The sequence below is a fragment of the Euleptes europaea genome, chromosome 18 (genome assembly GCF_029931775.1).
Source record: "Euleptes europaea isolate rEulEur1 chromosome 18, rEulEur1.hap1, whole genome shotgun sequence".
NCBI lineage: Eukaryota > Metazoa > Chordata > Lepidosauria > Squamata > Sphaerodactylidae > Euleptes > Euleptes europaea.
Window position 1 is genome coordinate 33,482,020 of NC_079329.1, and position 20,486 is coordinate 33,502,505.

Sequence of the window (20,486 nt, forward strand, 5' to 3'; positions counted from 1 at the left end):
GGGTGGGGGCCGCTGCGTGGAGCCTCCATGCTTAGGGGCAGTGTTACCTGAAGAAGTGAGCTGCGGCTCACGAAAACTCACACCCTACCAGAAAATGTTTTTGTTAGTCTTGAAGGTGCTGCTGGACTCTTGCCCCTTTTCTACTACTGCAGACAGACTAACCCGGCTACCCACTGTGAATTATCTGAAGAAGTGAGCTGTGGCTCTTTTCTACTACTGCAGACAGACTTAACACGGCTACCCACTGTGAATTATCTGAAGTAACTCGACACTGAACAGGTTTCGAAGGAAAGGGAGCTGTGCAGAGCTTCCGTGCTCAGGGCAAGCGTCCCTCTGAAGTAACCGGCTTTGTGCATGTTGTGGAAGAAGGGGAGCTGTGTGGAGCATCCATGCTCAGGGGCAGTGTACCTGTGAAGTACAGGAACACAGGAGGCTGCCTTACACTGAATCAGACCTTTGGTCCATCAAAGTCAGTATTGTCTGCTCAGACCAGCAATGGCTCTCCAGGGTCTCAGGCAGAGGTCTTTCACATCGCCTACTTGCCTAGTCCCTTTAACTGGAGATGCCGGGGATTGAACCTGGGACCCTTCTGCATGCCAAGCAGATGCTCGACCACTGGGCCACAGCCCCTCCTCTGACACTGAACATGTTGTGGAGGAAGGGGAGATGTGTGGAGCCCCCTGTGTTTAGGGGCAGTGTACCTGTGAAATAACCGATGCTGGCAATCACAGAGGAAGGGGAGCTTGATGGCGGGTCTGTACTCAGTGGCAGTAGTTTTCTGAAATAGTATATTCCAAGAAATGCATAGCAGAGGAACAGGAGCTGTGTGGAGTCTGCATGCAGGGCAGGGTACCTTTGAAGTAACTGATGCTGAGGCACACATAGCCCAGGAGGCCTTGACTCTGGTGGAGCATCTGTTTTGCACAAGTGTCAGACCTCAGAACCTCGTCACGTTTCTTGCATAGGGAACTTCACTCCAGACGTAGTCGCGAGTTTAAAGCTTTATTAAGAAAGCCAGCGAGTTCAGCAAGTCATAGAAACTTAAGGCTAGAATACAGACATGGGGAAATATTGGTACATTTATAGGGTACATACAATGGGGTTGATTAGTTCAGGGTACAATACAAAAGAACGAGGAGCGGCAGAGTTGTCTTGATAGTTCAGATACAAGGAAACAATACGGAAGTTAACAGCTGCTTAAGAAAATGCATACAAGAAATTAACGCGCGCAATAGCTAGATGATCTCCAGGGCTCCCAGGCATTGTTCCGCGGGACCTGGTATCATACTAGCGATTACTCGGGCGGGTCTCCATTGTGGTGCAGATGCCGGGCGGGGGACAGAGTGCAAATGGGGGAGGACGGAGCGAACTAAAACTCCATTTTGTTTATGTGAGGAACCATCTTGTCTTATCCTGGGCTGCCAGAAAGCCTTAGCTGACAACAAGGAAATCTTAGATCCCCCAGGCTTTTCAGGTTAAATGAATCATGAGAAAAGCCATGCTGGATCAGACCAAGGTCCATCAAGTTCAGCAGTCTGTTCACGCAGTGGCCGACCAGGTGCCTCTAGGAAGCCACAAACAAGAAGAAGAGTTAGGTTTTATACCCCAATTTTCTCTACCTTTAAGGAATCTCAAACCGGTCTTCTTTTCTTCTCCCCACAACAACTTTGTGAGGTAGGTGGGACAGAGAAAGTTGGCGATAACTGTGACTACCCTAAAGTCACCCAGCAGGGTTCATGTGCAGGAGTGGGGAAACCAACCCGGTTCATCAGATTAGAGTCCGCCGCTCATATGGAGGAGCAGGGAATCAAATCCGGTTCTCCAGATTAGAGTTCACCACTCTTAACCACTACACCACGCTGGCTCTCCTACAACATGCTGGCTACACCAAGCAAGATGACTGCAGCAGCATTATTCTGCCTGTGTTCCACAGCACCTAATATAATAGGCATGCTCCTCTGATATTGAAGAGAATAGTAGTAGGTGTTGTGAAGGGTGTCTGCCTGAGATGCCAGAGAGCTGGTGTCAGTCAGAATAGACAAGACTGACTGTGGTAGACCAAGAGCATCTATCTCAGTATAAGATAGCATCACGTTTTCATGGATAGAGCCTGCATGCTCAGCAGCAGTACACCTCTGAAGTAACTAATGCCAGGGAATGCAGCAGCAGAAGGGAAGCTGTGCAGGGAACTGTGCATTCTGGATTAGAAAATACTGGAGTCCACATAGCAGAAGAGAGCTGTTCCCTTTTTGCCCTGCATGTGGGCTTCTTGGCTTCATAAGGAGGCAGAGCGCTAGACCAGAGAGATCCTTGATTTGACCCAACCGAGCAACATTTTTTCCTCCAAAGGAGAAATAGCAGGGCTTAGCCCTGCTGCTGTGGAAGTCCCTAAGGAGTACTTACAGTGGAATTCAGTAGGATTGTCTCACTAATATCCTTGCTTTAGTTCTTAATTTTGTTGTTGTTAATACTATTGTCAATGGAATAGTAAGATGTTTATTTTAAAAGCCTGTTAAGCATTTTGGATTCATCATTTTTGTAATCCTTACAATAGCACTGTAGGACAGGACCCTAAAGCTAGCTTTTCTCACAGTAGCACTGGTTTTGACAGTGGGGCCTTACTGTGAGCTGAGTTTTTTTAACCAGGGACTTCTTTGCTAATATTTTTAATTGCTGGCTTAATGTGGGGAGGGTGCACACAGAAAGAATATCTGGTAACTTTCAGAAGACGGTAGGAGTAATTTTTGCAAAATCTCAAAATTTGCACTTATTTCCTGGGTTGGAACAGAAATCTGTCCTTTTTTCAGTGGGAGATCATAAGAAATTGAGCAAAAAGGACGATAGAGACATGAGGTATACAGTGTTTCTGAAGGTCCTGTTTCAGATTTTGATAAGGAGTCTCTTGCAGTATAGAATTTGTTGCTGGAAACTTGGAATTCATCGGAAGTAGTCTTGACTAGTCCATTCCTAGTGTAGTGGCTGGTTTCATCAGAGCTAGATAACTGTTCTCTTTTGCTTGTGGAGAAAATGCTAGCTTTAGGGAACTTTGTGGCAAATGCAGTGACTGACTGACTGGTGTGTGGCTGCAGTCAGGTTTGCTTCCTTGCCCTCAGGTGGTGATTAATGGAGGCCTTGTGATAACAGCGCAACAGTCAGTGACTTGTCTGTGGGTGGGAACCTGATTACATCTGGAAGGCTTGGCCGGGCCTTTGGCTGGCTGAAGGAGAAGGAAGCCTTGGGCTGCTTCTTATTCAGGAATGAGGTTTTTGGTTTTGTAGTGCTGCTGTTGCTGAGAATAATAGTACTTTGGGTTTCTTTTCTGTCCTAAGCCTGTGCTTATTGCATTTACTAGATGTGAACACAGCAAGCGTAGCAAGCCTGCCCTCTAGGCCACTGTGTGACTGGCAGGGCTTGTTAACCCTTCAGAAGTTGCTAATTACGAGAGGGAGGGGGTTATCCTTAAGGAAACCCTGGGAAAGTTAGGTTAGGGGCTGTGGCTCAATGGTAGAGCATCTGCTTGGCATGCAGAAGGTCCCAGATTCAATCCCCGGCATCTCCAGTTAAAAGGACCAGGCCAGTAGGTGATGTGAAGGACCCCTGCCGGAGACCCTGGAAAGCCACAGCCGGTCTGAGTAGACAACACTGACTTTGATGGACCAAGGGTCTGATTCAGTATAAGGCAGCTTTATGTGTTCATGTGTTCAAGAGCTCTCAAGGGGCTGGATCTGGCCCACAGGCCTTATTGGGGAGAGGCCATGGCTCAGTGGTAGAGCATCTGCTTGGCATGCAGAAGGTCCCAGATTCAATCCCCAGCATCTCCAGTTAAAAGGACTAGGCAAGTAGGTGATGTGAAAGACCTCTGCCTGAGAACCTGGAGAGCCGCTGCCGGTCTGAGTAGACAATACTGACTTTGATGGACCACGGGTCTGATTCAGTATAAGGCAGCTTTTTGTGTTCATGTGTGAGCGATTTGCCCACTGGGAGCTTTGCAGCTTGGGCAGAGGTGGATGAGTTTCTGTCCTTCAAAGTAAAGCAACAGTGAGCCTAGGTTGGTGACCAGCCATTGAAAGCCTTCCTCACTCCTCCCACAAGAATAGCCAGTTTCCTCCAGGTTGCCAGCACAAGGACATATTTTTGGGAATAGTGAATCTGAGACATTTAGGGGGACAAGCGGGGGGAGCTGTCTGTCAGCCGCTGGAAATACAGACTGTTATGTATTCAGTTAGAATGGTTGTATGCATCAAGGCTCTCTCAGTGAGAAGACCAATAAAGATGAGCAAGTTTCCCAGGAAAGCTGCTTAACCACAGCTACTGGTCTTCCCTCGGCCATGTGCAGACGGGGTAATGGCTGGGTTGGTGTGATTGGATATTTACTTAATTTATACCCTGCCCCTTTTGTCGGTGTGGTGTAGTGGTTAAGAGCGGTGATTTGGAGCTGTGGACTCTGATCTGGAGAACTGGGTTTGATTCTCCACTTCACATAAGCGGCAGATGCTAATCTGGTGATCTGGATTTGTTTCCCCACTCCTACACATGAAGCCAGCTGGGTGATCTTGGGCTAGTCACAGCTCTCTCAGCCCCCACCTACCTCACAGGGTGTCTGTTGTGGGGAGGGGAAGGTGATTGTAAGCTGGTTTGATTCTTCCTTAATTTATCCTCACACAGAACCTGTGAACTAAGCTAGGCTGAGAGTGTGTGGCTGGTCCAAGGTTTCCCAGCAAGTTTCCATGACACAGTGGAGATTCGAACCTGAGTCTCTCAGATCCTAGTCGGACACTCTAATAGCTATGCCACACTGGCTGTCTACAGTCTTCTGCAAAATGTCAGGGTTGCATTGTGAATGCACAGGAAGTCCTTGGCAGACCATGCAGTGTGGAAGAAAGTAAGTTCGACAACCATACCAGCAGAGGTGGCACAGCTTGAGTGCACCTATGCACCGCCCACAAGTATCACATGCACATTGGTAAATATATCTGTGGGGGCTGTGGCCAGCATCTACCCCTTAGAATCATATTTTTTTAGAATGGCAGACTATGAATTATGTGAATAACTACCAGGTTCACAGTACCTTCAAAGCGCTCTGCTACTTCTAACAAGAATAGCCAACAGCATAGGTAAGGTGGAAAAAACAACAAAGACATCTCTGTAGCAAATGGGCATCCGCACATACAGTTTGTCAGGGTGCTTAGACCTCCTGGCAGTGCCTAGGCCATTGGTAATAGATGTAATGAAAGGGCAAGTCTAGGAAAAGAGCACTGTGTTAACACCCTGTACTTTCCCAAATATCCCTATCTGGCTGGGCTAGGTGGGCTACTTGCTGTGACCCAGTGGCAGTTTTAGTATATCGGTTAGCTTGTTTGGGAGAGTCGAGTCAAAAGGAGGTGACTTCCAGAGCAGGCAACTGGCATGGCATCTGGGTACAGCTGGTCTGGGCAATAAATAGTGAGTGTCAGAGCAGTAAAGCATGCGGGAGCTAAGAAAGCTTTCCTGTTGTTTCTGTCACCCCAACTGAGGTCATCCTGAAAAGAAGAGTTGGTTTTTATATGCCGACTTTCTCTACCACTTAAGGGAGACTCAAACCAGCTTACAATCACCTTCCCTTCCTCTGCCCACAACAGACACCCTGTGAGGTAGGTGGGGCTGAGAGAGCTCTAACAGAGCTGTAACTTGCCCAAGGTCACCCAGCTGGCTTCGTGTGTAGGAACAAGGAAACAAATCCAATTCACCAGATTAGCCTCCACCGCTCATGTAGAGCAGTGGGGAATCAAACCCGGTTCTCCAGATCAGACTCCACTGCTCCAAACCACCACTCTTAACCACTACACCACGCTGGCTACACCAAAAGCAAGTTGATTGTCAGGAGACTTGAAGCATTGTGAGTGCTGAAAAAGACACGCAGTGTCAATCTGATATGATGTCGGTGTTCCACTGGAAAAATTGTGTGGGTGGGGGGAGACCGGTGGAGATGGTAGTGGGCCAGACACTGGGAGCCCCCTGAATCTAGTGGTTCCACTAGCACCCCTACTTCCTGTCAAGCGTGGGAGCTAGCCCCAGTTATGCTTCCAACGCCTGAGGAGCTTTCCTCAGTTGCTCGGGTTGAAAACGCCCCCCTCCTTTAAGATGGTGTGCCGTGCTGCTGTCTCTTATGTGTCCTGGTAGTTCCTGTCTCCCCTTGCCATAGATCGTTCCTGCTCATTGTGTTCCATCCTTTAGTGGTGGTTCTGGGGAAGAGCTGTATGTATGTTATCTGAACAGCACCTAGAAGGGGAATCTTTTCTGGAATTACTGTGGACTTCTTGACAGCGTAACATGGAGTTGGAAGCAGCTCTTCAAGGGTTGCAGCTTCTATAGCAACAGTCCTATTACAGGGGATATTAGATAATTCACAGGGGATATTAGAAAAGTGACGGTCACCAGTCACATGGGGAATTCAAGATACAACGTGTGCACATATTCAGGTAGTGATTGTTGACAATCACATTGTTGACAATGTGAATCTCTCTCTCAAAATTCCCATGTGCTAAACTTGCTGGGGGTAAAGGGAAGATGACTGGGGAAGGCACTGGCAAACCACCCCATAAACAAAGTCTGCCTAGTAAACATCGGGATGTGACCCCATAGGTCAGTAATGACCCAGAACTTGCACAGGGGACCTTTACCTTTTTAAACTTTAGAAGTGTTTATATCTATTGTTTTGGAGGATAAGGCAGTTGTTCCAGCATATGTAAAAAAGGTGCCAGAACTCAGTCTAGCATCAGATGTTTGGGGGTGGCTGGGCTTATGCTCTGATGATAGGAAAATACTTTGTACATCAGAGATGCAATTAAACCTTAAAAGCATAGCATATTCCAAGACCTAAGGACAATCATCAGAGTAATGTAACAGGGTTTTTTCCCAGACTGTTAGTGCTATCTGAAGCAGAGTTACATCCTTCTGAGTCCATTTAAGTTAATGGGCTTAGAAGTGCGTAACTCTCTTTAGGACTGCTGTGTGTATCACTTCGCGTTGCCAGTGTCACCATGTTTGTGGAATTCACTATGACACAAATAGAAGGTCTGAGCAACTTTGGCAGTAAGAGAGACTGCAGTCATGCAGTTATCCCTATGCTGATTCTGTTACTTGTTTAACACATGACAGAGTTCAGGTACTTTCAAGACTATGTAATTTTACCTGTATGCAGAGGATATCCACAACTCCAGCACCTTAGTATGATGGTGGAAAGTGCCCTCAAGCTGACATATTGTGACTCCACAAGGTTTTCAAGGCAAGAGACCATTGGAGGTGGTTTGCCATTTCCTGTCTCCACATGTGCTGAGAGAGTTCGGAGAGAACCCTGACTGGCCCAAGGTCACTCTTGTGGAGGCTTCATGTGGTGGAGTGGGGAATCGAACCCTGTTCTCCAGATTAGAGTCCGACGCTCTTAACCACTGCAGTATGGATACTGTGGAATAATTCCACTAACACAGCAAGTGTAGTGGGGGACTGAATTAAGCCTGCACATTGTGTCCTGCTAAATATTAAAGGGTGGATTGGTGCTTTTAATGCAAGCTGACAGTGTGTGAGAGCAAAAAAAATTATTGCATATTTGAGTTGCTGATATTTATTTTATGATTTCTAATGTTTGATATGCAATGACAAATCGAATGGGTTTGTGCCCTGAATTTAGTGAACCGTTTGGCCAGATTCTGTTTGAATAACCTTGAGCTCTAAGTGCTCAGGCAGTAACGTGGTCTAATTCACTGACACAGATTTGCGTCCTGTATTCTGTTAGGCCATCTGTTTGCACACAAATTAATTTTCATCCCCCACTCCTTCCTCCAAGGAGCTCAGCATGGCAATTAACACCCACAATCCTGAGCATAGCAGCATATGTTACCCCTGGTACAGGTAGCACCAGCTAAGGCAAGCATGGGAACCAAACAGGATCCTTTGGGGCAGGCAAAGTGCTCCTAATTGCTTTAATTGTTTGTAGCTGTGAGAAAATCCCTTCCTGAATTCAGCTATGATACAAGCCCGTCTCTCCAGCCTTTCTGAGTGTCATTTTGCATGTCACAGGATAAACATGTTTGTTTAGGGTTGCCAACTTCAGGTTGGGAAATTCCTGGGGATTTGGGAGGGGGTGGAGCCTGGGGAGGGCAGGTTTTGGGGAGGGGAGGGACCTCAGCTGGATTTAATGTCATAGAGTTCACCCTCCAAGGCAGCTGTTTTCTTCAGGGGAGCTGATCTCTGTAGTCTGAAGATCAGTCGTAAATCTGGGAGATCTCCAGGCCCCACCTGAATGTTACAGCTTCACAAAACAAATTAGCCTGCTGCACTAGAACGTTAAACCCAAATAACAGTAGTATGTGGCTAATAAAAAGTGCACTATGGCAGCTAAATTTTGTTATAGTGTACACAGTGCACATATAGTACATAAATAATCATTACAAATGACAAAGTATGTGACAAAGTTAAATCCTTGTGTAAAGTCCATATAGTTCATTCCAATACATTCTTCTGATTATGCTTGATCTGCAAATGTAAATCTTGCTCTGGTCTCATCCAAAGTAGTGATATGTTGTCTTGAACCCATTAATGTGGTTCCTAAGACCCATAAGTGTGGATTCACACTTGCAGATCAAGCATGATATGTGCACTGTCTGTGTACACTATAACAAAATTTAGCTGCTATAGTGCACTTTTCATTAGCCACACTCTGCTGTTATTTGGGTTTAACCCATCTGAAGGTTTGCCCGTTGCCTGGCAAGGGCGGGGTGGCGAGTAAGATTCTAAAGTACATGGTGAGTAGAGCCTAGGAGGAATGACCCGTCGAGGATCTCAGGTGAAGTTGTCCTCTTGCCTCTTATCAGAAGGGTATTCCGTCTGGTATGCCATCCCCGGTTGTGGCAAATTCTGGAGCTCTGTAAACAAACCGAGGCCCTTCCTGACCGCGGTAGACCACTGCACAGGCTGCTCTTGCTGTTAAAAGTAGTAATTTCCAGACTCCCAGCTTCCTATGTACTTCAGCAGCCTGGGTGTGATTTCTGAACGCCTTTTTCCCTAAGAGGTTAGGGATGGGTCGAGGATGGTGGTTGTACAAAATGCATTTGTTTTACAAAATGCATTTATACTATCTCGACACCTTCTGCGTGGCACACAGTTCTAAGGCTGCCTTGAGAGAAGAACACCGCAGTTCCTTTTTGGGTGGAAGAATCTGAGCTGAAGAATCCTTCTAGCCAGACTTATTTAGTGTTGGACTACACTCCTTTGGAACCTGATAGTTTGGTTTCTTGGAAAAGGAAACCAAAACCGACAGGATTCCTGATGGGTCAATATTCTGCCGCTGAGAGTCAATAAAAGATCTTGAACTTCTCACAGTGATGGCTTTAAGGGTAAGCGGAATCCCGGTAGCACAGGCTTATGGTTCCAGTTCTTTGCAGGGGAAACTTCCAGCAGTAGCTGTTGTGCAGCATGTGCAAGAGGAATCTGCAGTCCTTTGTTGTCCTGATGGCATCGGCTCTTCTGCACCTTGCCTAAATGGATATGTTCTCTGTGCCCTCACTGAACACTAGAGGGCACCATGGCACGGATGAATATTTCTCCAGGGTGCCACAATAGCCCGCATTGTGTGCTGTTTGGCCTTCTTTGTATACTTGGGTCTGGAGGAGATGTACAGATAATCTCCAGACAGCTTCCAACAAGACCCATCCTCTTGCCTTGCAACAGTTCATGCACACTGCACATTAACTTAGCATCAAATTGTCACTGCAGGGAGGGAGCCGGGCCGCCCCATGCCTTTGGTACATGCAGGATTCCAGGGGGAAAGTCAAAGGAGCCAAGGAGGAGGGTGGGAAGAGTTCAAGGCTGGAGAGCCAGTGTGGTGTAGTGATTAAGAGTGTCGGACTGGGAGACACGGGTTCAAATCCCCACTGGTGCCATGGAAGCTTGCTGGGTGACCTTAAGCCAGTCACACACTCTCAGCCTAACCTACTTCACAAGGTTGTTGTGAGGATAAAATTGTGGCGGGAGAATGATGTAAGTGGCTTTGGGCTCCCATTGGGGAGAAAGACAAGGTATAAATCAATCAATCATGTAAAGTGGATATCCAACAAAATATACAACTAATAAATAAAATGTCATCCATGGTAACCATCCGATAAGTTATGCTTAGTTTCTCAAATTCTCATGACTGCTAAAAGAAGCTTTGCTACCTTCTCCGTGGTATAAGAGTGCCGGTCAGCCAAAAGGAAAGCCGCTTTGTCTTTTGCAGAGAGATATGAGATATCTTTTATCAGCAGTTCAGTATAAACTTCCCGTAAAGACTCATAGTAGGCACAGTGGAGCAGCACATGGGTCATTGTCTCTGGTAGGTTCTGAGAACAGGGGCAAGTCCGATTGCAGACAGGGATGTTCTTAAATCTGCCCCAAAGGATTTCAGATGGAAAGATGTTATAAATGAGTCAAATAAAGAAAGAAAATGATAGCCAGTGTGAGATTCTAGGCATGAAGCAGAATGGGTTCACTTATGGAAAACTGGCTTCTCAGTGGGGGCTCAGTCAAGTTTTAGCAGATGGAAAAGTTGTGTGCAGCATCTGGTACTGAGGCTTTCCGTGTTCAGGGAACTTTTATCCATATTGATTCTTCTGCAAGAGGGACTCCTGTGCGTCGCAGAGGATTCTGGGACATCTTCTAGAGCACGTGCTTGGTTCACGCAGTGGGGCTAACCAAACCTCCTGGGCCTCACTGTTGCCTCTTGAGCTGACAGCGTGACCTGAAACACATCCAAAACTTCCGGGCAGTTTCACATGACAGGAAAAGAATCGTGGCAGGCTGTCATTAACAAAGCTTCTCCACCATAACTGATACTATAGGTAGCTCTTAAGGCCCCGATGTGTGTGTGTGTGTGTGTGTGTGTGTGTGTGTGTGTGTGTGTGTGTGTGTGTGCTTGGAATACAGTTGGGGTCCCCTCTGTCCCAATCTGTGAAACCTTAATCTACGTCTGAGTGTGCACTGTGGTGTGAAAGTCAAAATTCTGCATCAAGAAAAGCTACATTCTCCAAGTTGTATAAAACTGACCAAAATACGCATAATTTTGCTGCTTCTACAGTATGTATTTAGTCACCGCAAAGGAGCAGTAATGATCAGGCCGCTGGAGATCTTGCCCGGCCCTGTGGCCCACCCTCTGATTTTTCCAGCTTGGAATATGCACATGAAGGAAGGCCTGTGCCTGTTCTCCTGCATTAACATATGCGGTGCTATTTCTTTCATGGGTGGGTGTTCAAGAGACCTTATCAGCCTTTGAGATTAATATTGAGCTATAATCTCAGGGAAGCCAGCATGGTGTAGTGGTTAAGAGTGGCAGACTCTACTCTGGAGAATCGAGTTTGATTCCCCACTCCTCCACAGGAAGCCTGCTGAGTGACCTTGGGTCAGTGACAGTCCTCTCCAAACTCTCTCATCCCATGTGGAGGCAGGCAATGGCAAACCACCTCCGAACGTCTCTTGCCTTGAAAACCCTACAGGGTTGCCATAAGCCAGCTGAGACTTGACGGCACTTTCCACCGCCACTTATACTTGCAGGCCACAAGAGTTGAAGAATGGTTAAGCCAGGCTGCCCTTCACTTCATTGTTTTGCAAGCTTATGTGTATTTTGCTGTTACGGTTTGCACCAAAGTAGAACCTCCCATCGTTTTATTAAGAGCCTGAAGTGCCACTTCCCAGAAGGTTGGACCAGAACCAGCGGATTGAAATTAAATCAAAAGAGTTTCCGTCTAGACATTAGGAAAAACTTTCTAACAGTTAGAGTGGTTCCTCAGTGGAACAGGCTTCCTTGGGAGTTGGCAAGCACTCCTTCCCTGGAGGTTTTTAAGCAGAGGCTAGATGGCCATCTGTCACCAATGCTGATTCTTTGACCTTAGGAAGATGATGAGAGGGAGGGCATCTTGGCCATCTTCTGGGCATGGAGCAGGGGTCACTGGGGGTAGTGGTGGGGAGGTAGTTGTGAATTTCCTGCATTGTGCAGGGGGTTGGACTAGATGACCCTGGTAGTCCCTTCTAACTCTTATGAATCTGTCAGGAGCCAGGTACTGTTTGCAATCTGCACCTTTGCGCCATGCTTCCTTGTCGTCTCTTGATCTGAAATGACTTGTAGGAGTCCCGTGTTTGTATGTGTTGGTCCACCCAGCTAGAGAGCAGGGAACTGTGGTTGAGCTTTACTTCTGCCTACTGCCTTGGCTGGCAGCATATGGAAATGTGCAGCAGACCCAGAGCCTCCGTGTCGTTGTCCCCGAACCCAGCTGCGCATGGTCCCGGAGCTTGGTGGTGGTGGGCGGAGACTTCTTGGGCTTCTGTTGTCACTCCGTCCGGCCCTGCCCCTGGATTCACTGGAGAGGGGCGCCAGCTCCTTGCCTGACAAAGGGGCTCATTCAGGAAGCGGGATTGTATTTTTAGCCAAGCCAGATTCTTTCTCCAGTTTCAAAAGTAGCAAGTGGGGAGCGCAGCCTACATCGGCCCGGGCAGAATGACCTCATTCAGGCTGTGGCATCTGTTCGGAGGAGAAACAATTGCTCGTGATATCAGGAGATCAAATTTTTTCCCTTGTTGTGGCAATCAGTCCTTAGTAAACAAGTGCAGTTCTGACTTTTTTTTTTAACTCTCTCCTCTGCGTGGGTTCACATTGATGAAACCCATTAGATCCGAGTCACGTGCATTTGTGGCATTTGACCTAAAGGTCTCCAGAGAAGCCCAACTTAAGTTTTCTTGCAAGACTGCCTTCACGCAAAGTATGCTGTGCTTCTCCCCCACCCAACGGAGAATAAAGCCAGGAAGAGTGATGGCTGATGAAAACTCGTAGTGCTGTAGTTTTTGAACTGTGTTCCTTAGAAACTTGCAGGAGGTTCCTCAGTGGGCTATGGCTCAGTGGCAGAGCATCTGCTTGGCATGCAGAAGGTCCCAGGTTCAATCCCCAGCATCTCCAGTTAAAGGGACTAGGCAAGGAGGTGATGTGAAAGACCTCTACTTTCCTTTAGGTTGGATCCAGTGCAAAATTTCTCCTTCCATTAGAGCTCTTGCGCAAGTAGAAATGCCAGGAAAAGACCTCTGTAGCCGCTTGTGCTAAGTCAAAATTATTGTACCCTCACTTGCGTTTCCACTTACACAAGATCTTGTGTAAACAGTTTCAGGGCACTATAATAGGTAAGAAGGAAAAGCACTGGGTATTGCATCTAGAACTGCACAAAATCCATCTTATGTTTCTGCTTGTGCATCACTGGATCCAAGCCAGTATTTCCCTGTCACTGACTCTCAAAAGTCCATCCCTTCTGTTGCTTATTTACTCCTCTACTTACCACTTGTGTGATTGTTCCCTTTTTGGTTAATTTACAAAGTCATGTTTTTTTCTTCTTTTTATCCATGTCTAGGAGTCTCCCAAGAAGGCAGAGATACTTGCCTTGTCTCTGCATGGCCCCATTGTATCCACAGGAGGCCAGCCAGTTTCTTGTTAGAGTGATGGTACAAATGGAGACACATCTCATTCTCTCCTTATTTCCGGGGATTCCCACCCTTATGTGTCCCATTCTGAGGCCTCCCCATTCATATTTTTTTACCACAATAAATTACAGGCATTAAGCTATGCTTCTTGTTTTATGTCATTCTCCTTCCAGATTTTGAAAGGTTTGGCAGGTGGCTGTTGCTATGAGGGCTAATCAAACACACACGTAGCCTTTCACCAAGTTGAGCATATGGGGGGGGCATTTAATTTACAAGGGAAGCTCCCAGTTGGCCACTGCCCTGAAGAGCCCCTGGGAGTCACGAGCAAACTTCACCAACCCCTGGAAGCTCTGCTGGTGGTGCAGTGGCTACTCAGTTCAGACCTGGCAACAGCGCTTCTTCAGAATTAGCTGTCACTCACAAAAGCTCATACTGGAATAAATGTTGTTGGTCTTTAAGGTGGCACTGGGCTTCTGTTTTGTTTTGCTACCTCAGCACCTCTTTGGGCCCACCTGTGGGTGCCTCTTGCACTGCAGCTACTATTGGAGGGTGAGGAAGCCAGGGTGAGCCAGTCCCTCTCATTATCACCACTGGTCAGGTGTGAACTGAGCAGCCTGTCCAGCGCTGATTTGTAGTGCCATCGGAGCCACTCAGGGTGGCTTGCTCCTAGGCTGTTTTAATTTTGTGGTCTGCCCTGTATCTCAGTATACAGGTCAGCCCACCCAAACGGTCCTGAGTGGCTGACATGAACACATGAAGCTGCCTTATACTGAATCAGGCCCTCAGTCCATCAAAGTAAGTATTGTCTACTCAGACTGGTAGCTGCTTTCCAGGGTCTGAGGCAGAGGTCTTTCACATCACCTACTTGTCTAGTCCTTGTAGCTGGAGAGGCAGGGAATTGAACCTGGGACTGTCTGCATGCCAAGCAGATGCTCTACCACTCAGCCACGGCCCCTCCCCATCATTTGCCACTGGTGTTGGCACAGTCCTGCATCAGAGCACAGAGTCCAGTCCAGTTTGCTCACTACGGAGCCTGGTGTCTGTCTGACTCTCTCTCACACACTCTCACACAACAAATCCTTGGAATTTTGTTTGTTTAACCTTTCCACCTATACAGGGGTGTCGAATTCATTTGTTATGAGGGCATAAATATCACTTGGTCGGGCTGGGCCATGCCTTGCTAGCCCAGATCGGGACTGGCTGGCTCGCAGGCTGGATAAGAGTTCTCAAGGGGCCGGATCTGGCCCATGGGCAGTATATTTGACACCCCTGGTATAGGCATTTGCTTGTCTCCTCTGAAGATCTTCAGTTAAACGAAAATCAGGTGGAGTGGAACTAATGAAGAAAAAAAATGTAGTGGGGGTTAGTAATCTGTGATCTATAATGATAAGATTCAATTCCGGTGCAGTCTCCTAAATTCCCAATACATTGCTCATGCATTTCCCCCCTTAATTTAAAATCTCCTGAAGGTATGAATAATGAAACAAAAGAAGGCTGTGTTAGGCATCTGGCATTGCACTAACCCAGAAGTAGCTGCTGTGCTATTAAGTGAATGTTTCCATCAGACTGAGGCGCTCTTAAGTTTCTAGTACTTTGGATGTGCAGTATCTCTTCCCAGCCTTTCACTTTAGCTGACCCCAGTTCCCTTTATTGGTATCTTCAAATTAAATGCACATGCATCGAGGGCTGCAGTACCAGAGAACAACTGATGCTTCAATATATGGCACAGGATAGAAGTTCTCAAACTTTAGGAAGCTCTGTTTCAATCCGGATATTTTTTCCTAGACTCCCTCCCAGCCTTCTGTTGCTGGGCACATGCCAGACAGCCCCTTTTCAAAGTGTGTATGGGAAACCACACGTGGCCTGTGGAAGCTTCTATCTGACATCCTGAGAACAATACTGTGAGACCCTCACCAGCTGCACTTTAAGAAAAAATTATTGTCTGTACATAGCCTATAAGGCCAAGTCTCCAATGGTTTAGAGCCTGAGCTCAAAAGACCCCTTTCCCTGGGAGGGCTCCACTTTCATATGAGAGATTCAAAACAGATAACACAACACATAGTTAAACAGTGGAACTCCCTGCCCTAGGATGTGGTGGTAGCTGCCAACTTGGAAGACTTTAAGAGGGGAGTGGACACTTTCATGGAGGAGAGGGCTATCCATGGCTACTAGTCAAAATGAATACTGGTCACGATGCATACCTATTCTCTCTAGTATCAGAGGAGCATGCCTATTCTAATAAATGCTGTGGAACACAGGCAGGATGCTGCAGTCGTCTTGTTTGTGGGCTTCCTAGATTAGAATTAAAGAGCATTTACTGAAGAAGTCACTATATGAAACAAGTTTATACCAGGGAACTTGTTTGAATTTGATCAAAGGAAGACTGTATGTGGATACCACAACCTGCATAAGTTCACCACTTAGTATTGGTTAAAGTTGTATAATTGGAAATTTGAACGGATTGTGATAAGACTGTACATTATATTTGGAATTTATTTTGAAATATATTATTTGACTTTTGGTTTGAGTGTGCACAATACAGAACACTACTTGTTGAATTAGCTTTTTGTATATTTGTTTGAGACTACCACTGTATTAACTGGTGTGTCATTTGTAAGTTTTCTGTTTCAATTATAAATGTAAACAGTTGAAATCTAAGTTGTATATGATTTGGAACTTTCCTTGGTGAATTTACAACCTGAATATGTGTTAAAAATCATTAACAAATAATACTTCCAAACAGAGGGTGCTACTTGACAGAGGTTAGCTTCCTAGAGACACCTGTTTGGCCACCATGTGAACAGATTGCTGGACTTGATGGGCCTTGGTCTGATCCAGCATGGCTTTTCCAACATTCTCACGTTATCCAGCTGGCTGGTAGAAGGACTTACCTTCTGTCCTTACAAAGAACTCATGGACCCCTGGAATGCCCCCCACAGACCCCAGGGTTCCCTGGACCCCATATTGAGAAACACTGTCTGAGAAACTTTACACATGGTGCTCCTTTGGCACCAGTTATAGTGACCCTGAATTTGTAGGAAAATAACGAAAAAGGAGTCTTCTTCCAAGAGTATTTTGCCACTCGCTGACTGTTGGTCCTTTGGCTTGCCTGGCTTCTAATGTTCATACTCATTGTAGGGAGAGAGGCTTCAAAGCGTCAAGGTTGGCATCAGTTTTTGCTAAACCAGGAGGGGCAGTGTGCTGGGTACAGATGCAGTTGCATGCACAATCCTATGCAGAGTTACTCCGGTCTCAGCCCATTGAAATGAATGGGCCTAGACTGGAATAACTCTTTCGGATTGCATTGATAGCTGCCTCCCATCGGTGCCGCTTATCTCTGACTATTCCATGCTTCCTGCACACCTTCCACTCCAACGTGGTCCTCTTCCTTTCTTCAATCTCAAACGTTAGATCAGGCAGTGAATACAGACCTGTATCATTGCAGGTGGGTTCTCACATGACTGACTCTTCCATACAGTCAAGAAATTCCTTCCACATAGAAAACCAGCATGCTAGGGGGAAAGGGCTCTTTTCCTTAGAATGCTGAGCTTTCTGTATGGGAGGAAATTTTTGGCATGCTAGTTTTCTGTGTGTTAACTTATAAAGTGGCCAAATACGCAAGACTAGGTATTAAACATAGAAACACTTGGTCTAATTCTGATAAGGGAAGTGGAATATAACACTGAATGGATAATATTAAGAAAATATTTAACTTTATTGTAAACATTTTATCTTAAATAGTGTTTTATGAACAGATGTATAGCTGTATTTTATCCTTTTAATCATGTTAATTCTTTTGAATATTTGCTTTGCTGGTCAATGACTGAATAAATTGATCATACATAGTTTTTGGTGTGAAAGGAATTTATTGACTGCATGTCAGAGAATTCAGTCCTCTGAACTAGTACTGTCCAGGCACAGATTTAACACATTGTTGCTTATTGTAAGTATGAGAGTCAAACTTCCTAGTTTTCTATGTGTTTCTCCTTGACTTAGAGGATGGTGCCGAGTTGTTTTCTGTTGCCCCAGAAGGTTGGACCAGAACCAACGGGTTGAAATTAAATCAAAAGAGTTTCCGTCTAGACTTTAGGAAGAATTTTCTAACAGAGCAGTTCCTCAGTGGAACAGGCTTCCTCAGGAGGTGGTAAGCTCTCCTTCCCTGGAGGTTTTAAAGCAGAGGCTAGATGGCCATCTGTCAGCAATGCTGATTCTATGACCTTAGGCAGATGATGAGAGGGAGGGCACCTTGGCCATCTTCTGGGCATGGAGTAGGGGTCATTGGGTGTGTGTGGGAGAGGTAGTTGTGAATTCCCTGCATTGTCCAGGGGGTTGGACTAGATGACCCTGGTGGTCCCTTCCAACTCTATGATTCTATGACTTCTTTTGGACGACAAGTTTACTGAGCGCATGCACATAGTAATAATTTTAAAACCCTGGAACTAGGACAGGGGTTTCCTTGTGAGCACAACTGGAGCTGTATATTGCACGCACACTCCACCCCCTCCCCTCCCGATCCATTGGACTAAGTGGGGAAGGGACAAGTCCGGGCCATTGTCACCTTCTAGGGCTAAAGCGGATTGGCTGCCATGAATGTGAGCTGCGTGTATCTCGGTCTTGACCTCAGCAAGCCCCATCCCCCCTTGGAGCAGAAACGTTCTTCGGTCCTATTGTGCTTGGAGGTGATGAACTGCCCCATTCTAGTGAGAGGAGGCAGAGAGGCGGCGGCCACCGCCGGGGCCAGAATGAGGTTAAAACCATCTTAACACTACCCCAACACAGCCCTCTTTTGTGTCACGTTTTCTCATAAGGGGCTTTCCTAACATAGCTTGTATTGTCCGCTCTACGGTGGCTTTTGCATAGCTGTTGGCTGGGGGGGGGGGGCTATTTTATGCTGTATTCTGGCCCTGCCAAAGAAGCCAGCTGAGAGCCATCTACTTTTGGCTGCTTGGGGCAGGCTTTTCGTTCTCTGAGAGCCAGCATGGTGTAGTGGTTAAGAGTGGTGGTTTGGAGCAGTTTACTCTGGTCTGGAGAACCAGGTTTGATTCCCCGCTCCTCTACGTGAGCGGCGGAGGCTAATCTGGTGAACTGGATTTGTTTCCCCATTCCTGCACATGAAGCCAGCTGGGTGACCTTGGGCTGGTCACACTCTCTCAGCCCCACCTACCTCACAGGGAGTCTGTTGTGGGGAGGGGAAGAGGAGGTGATTGTAAGCCGGTGGTAGAGAAAGTCAGCTTATAAAAACCAACTCTTCTTCTTCCTCTTCTTCCTCGTAGCCAGTTTGATTCAGTGGCCGCTGCCTGGAAACTGGCATACCGGCTTAGCTGGAGCATGCTTTAGGCATTAAAATCGGAACCTTTCTGGCACTTGGAAGTTCGTTCAGCAGCTGGTAGCCATCACAGACTCCTGTGGAAACCCAGTGCCAGGGTTCCGTTTCTTTTCCAGTCCTCACCCAACTTAATGGCTTCAAGTAGAGAATGCAGCCAAACACCCTCCCTAAATTGAAGAGTCTCCTCCCATCTCTAGGGTGCTCTCAACATGTTATGTTGTTCATCAGTAGCCCTTACAAGCATTGTAAGCACATGGCAAATTTTGAAGCTCTCGGCATCCTAGCCTCTCCCCAAGGGACATAAATGGCATTTCAAATTAATTTTTAATTAAACATATGATTTAAAATACTTATTAAATTCTGTTTTTTTTAAAAAAAACTGGCTTAAAATGAAATTTGAATTTAATTAAAGACTACCTAATGGTCCTCATCACTTCTGATGATGCGTTGTGCAGGGGATTGGACTAGATGACCCTTTAGGTCACTTCCAGCTCTGTGTTCCTTTGATTCCAAGCTTGATGGTCCAGTCCTCATCAGTAGGGCTGCTAAATCAGGGCCACTTACAGACAAGGCTGAGATTTCTGCATGGTGAGGGAATGCTCAGCTATGCAGAAAAAACAACTTTCTACTCTTCTAACAGCTTATAATGTCTTGGAGGGGGAGATCTGGGTTAAGGGGAAATATCCATAGTTTGTTTTTCTGGCAGTTCCTTACAGCCTCACCCTCATGTTCCTTTTTTAATATGGAAATTTGTGGTCTATTAGTAGGACAGCAAAATGGGGTTACCTGCTGGGTGTTTCTGCATACTTGGGGGAAATCCTTGATTTTGAAACTGAACCGCCACCTCGGAGCGCATATAAATTCTGTGGAATATAAATTCTGTGGAAAAGGCATGCAGGTTGCATGAACAGAGGCTTTGGCTTATGCCCCTATGTCAGTGTCTGTGTGTAAACCCCCCCCCCCTTGCATGTAGCACCTATCAGTGTATAACTTGGCATGTGCGCACTTGAGTCTTGGGGATAAAATCCAAATGGTCTTGAATAGAGCAGGAAAAAGGGGTTTTTGGGTTGCTCCCTAGCAGCAGCCTGACTAATAAAGCACTGAGCTCATCCTTGTTAAGTGTGTCACAGCCCTGCACCCTTGCTTTGGTCAGAAATAGACTGTGGTCTCGTCTCTGGACATGGCAACCTTCCCCTGTGGCCGTACAGGGGCATGCCCTCTCCTTTGGGAAACTAGAATGAAACCACCTCTCTGTCCCAAAGCAAGCAGCTTTCCTCCGCCTCCTTGGTACAGGAGAAGAGCCCAGGGGGCATCCCCTTCGCATCTGCAGGGAGTTCCTATTCGGAAGCAGCTGCCTGCATTATAGGAGGTTGCTTGTCTTAGGGCCGCCCATTTTTTAGGATCTTTTGGGACCCACTTTTTGCCCTACCTCCGTGGTAGTCATTTTGTGGTGGTTCCTATTTCCCTTCCTCAAAATCCCAGCAGCGCTTATAGGTTTTCGCCCCCGTTCCTGTGTTATACGCATGTCCCCTTTAACTGCAAAACATAATTGCAGTATGTTTTGTTATAGCAAGCAATATGCAAACTAGAATGTGAAAATCCTGAATTAAATCAGTAATTTAAAGTCGCCTCTTTCTTGGGGGGGGGGATGATCTAAATTGCCTAGGTTTAAAATCATCTTCCTTTTAGATGT

The 20,486-nt window shown here is 46.5% G+C and overlaps 1 protein-coding gene across 1 annotated transcript in view; it reads left to right on the forward strand.

Moving 5' to 3' along the window:
• Positions 1-20,486, forward strand: part of DNAJC7 (DnaJ heat shock protein family (Hsp40) member C7) — a 51,533-nt gene that overhangs the window by 315 nt on the left and 30,732 nt on the right. The window lies entirely within an intron of this gene.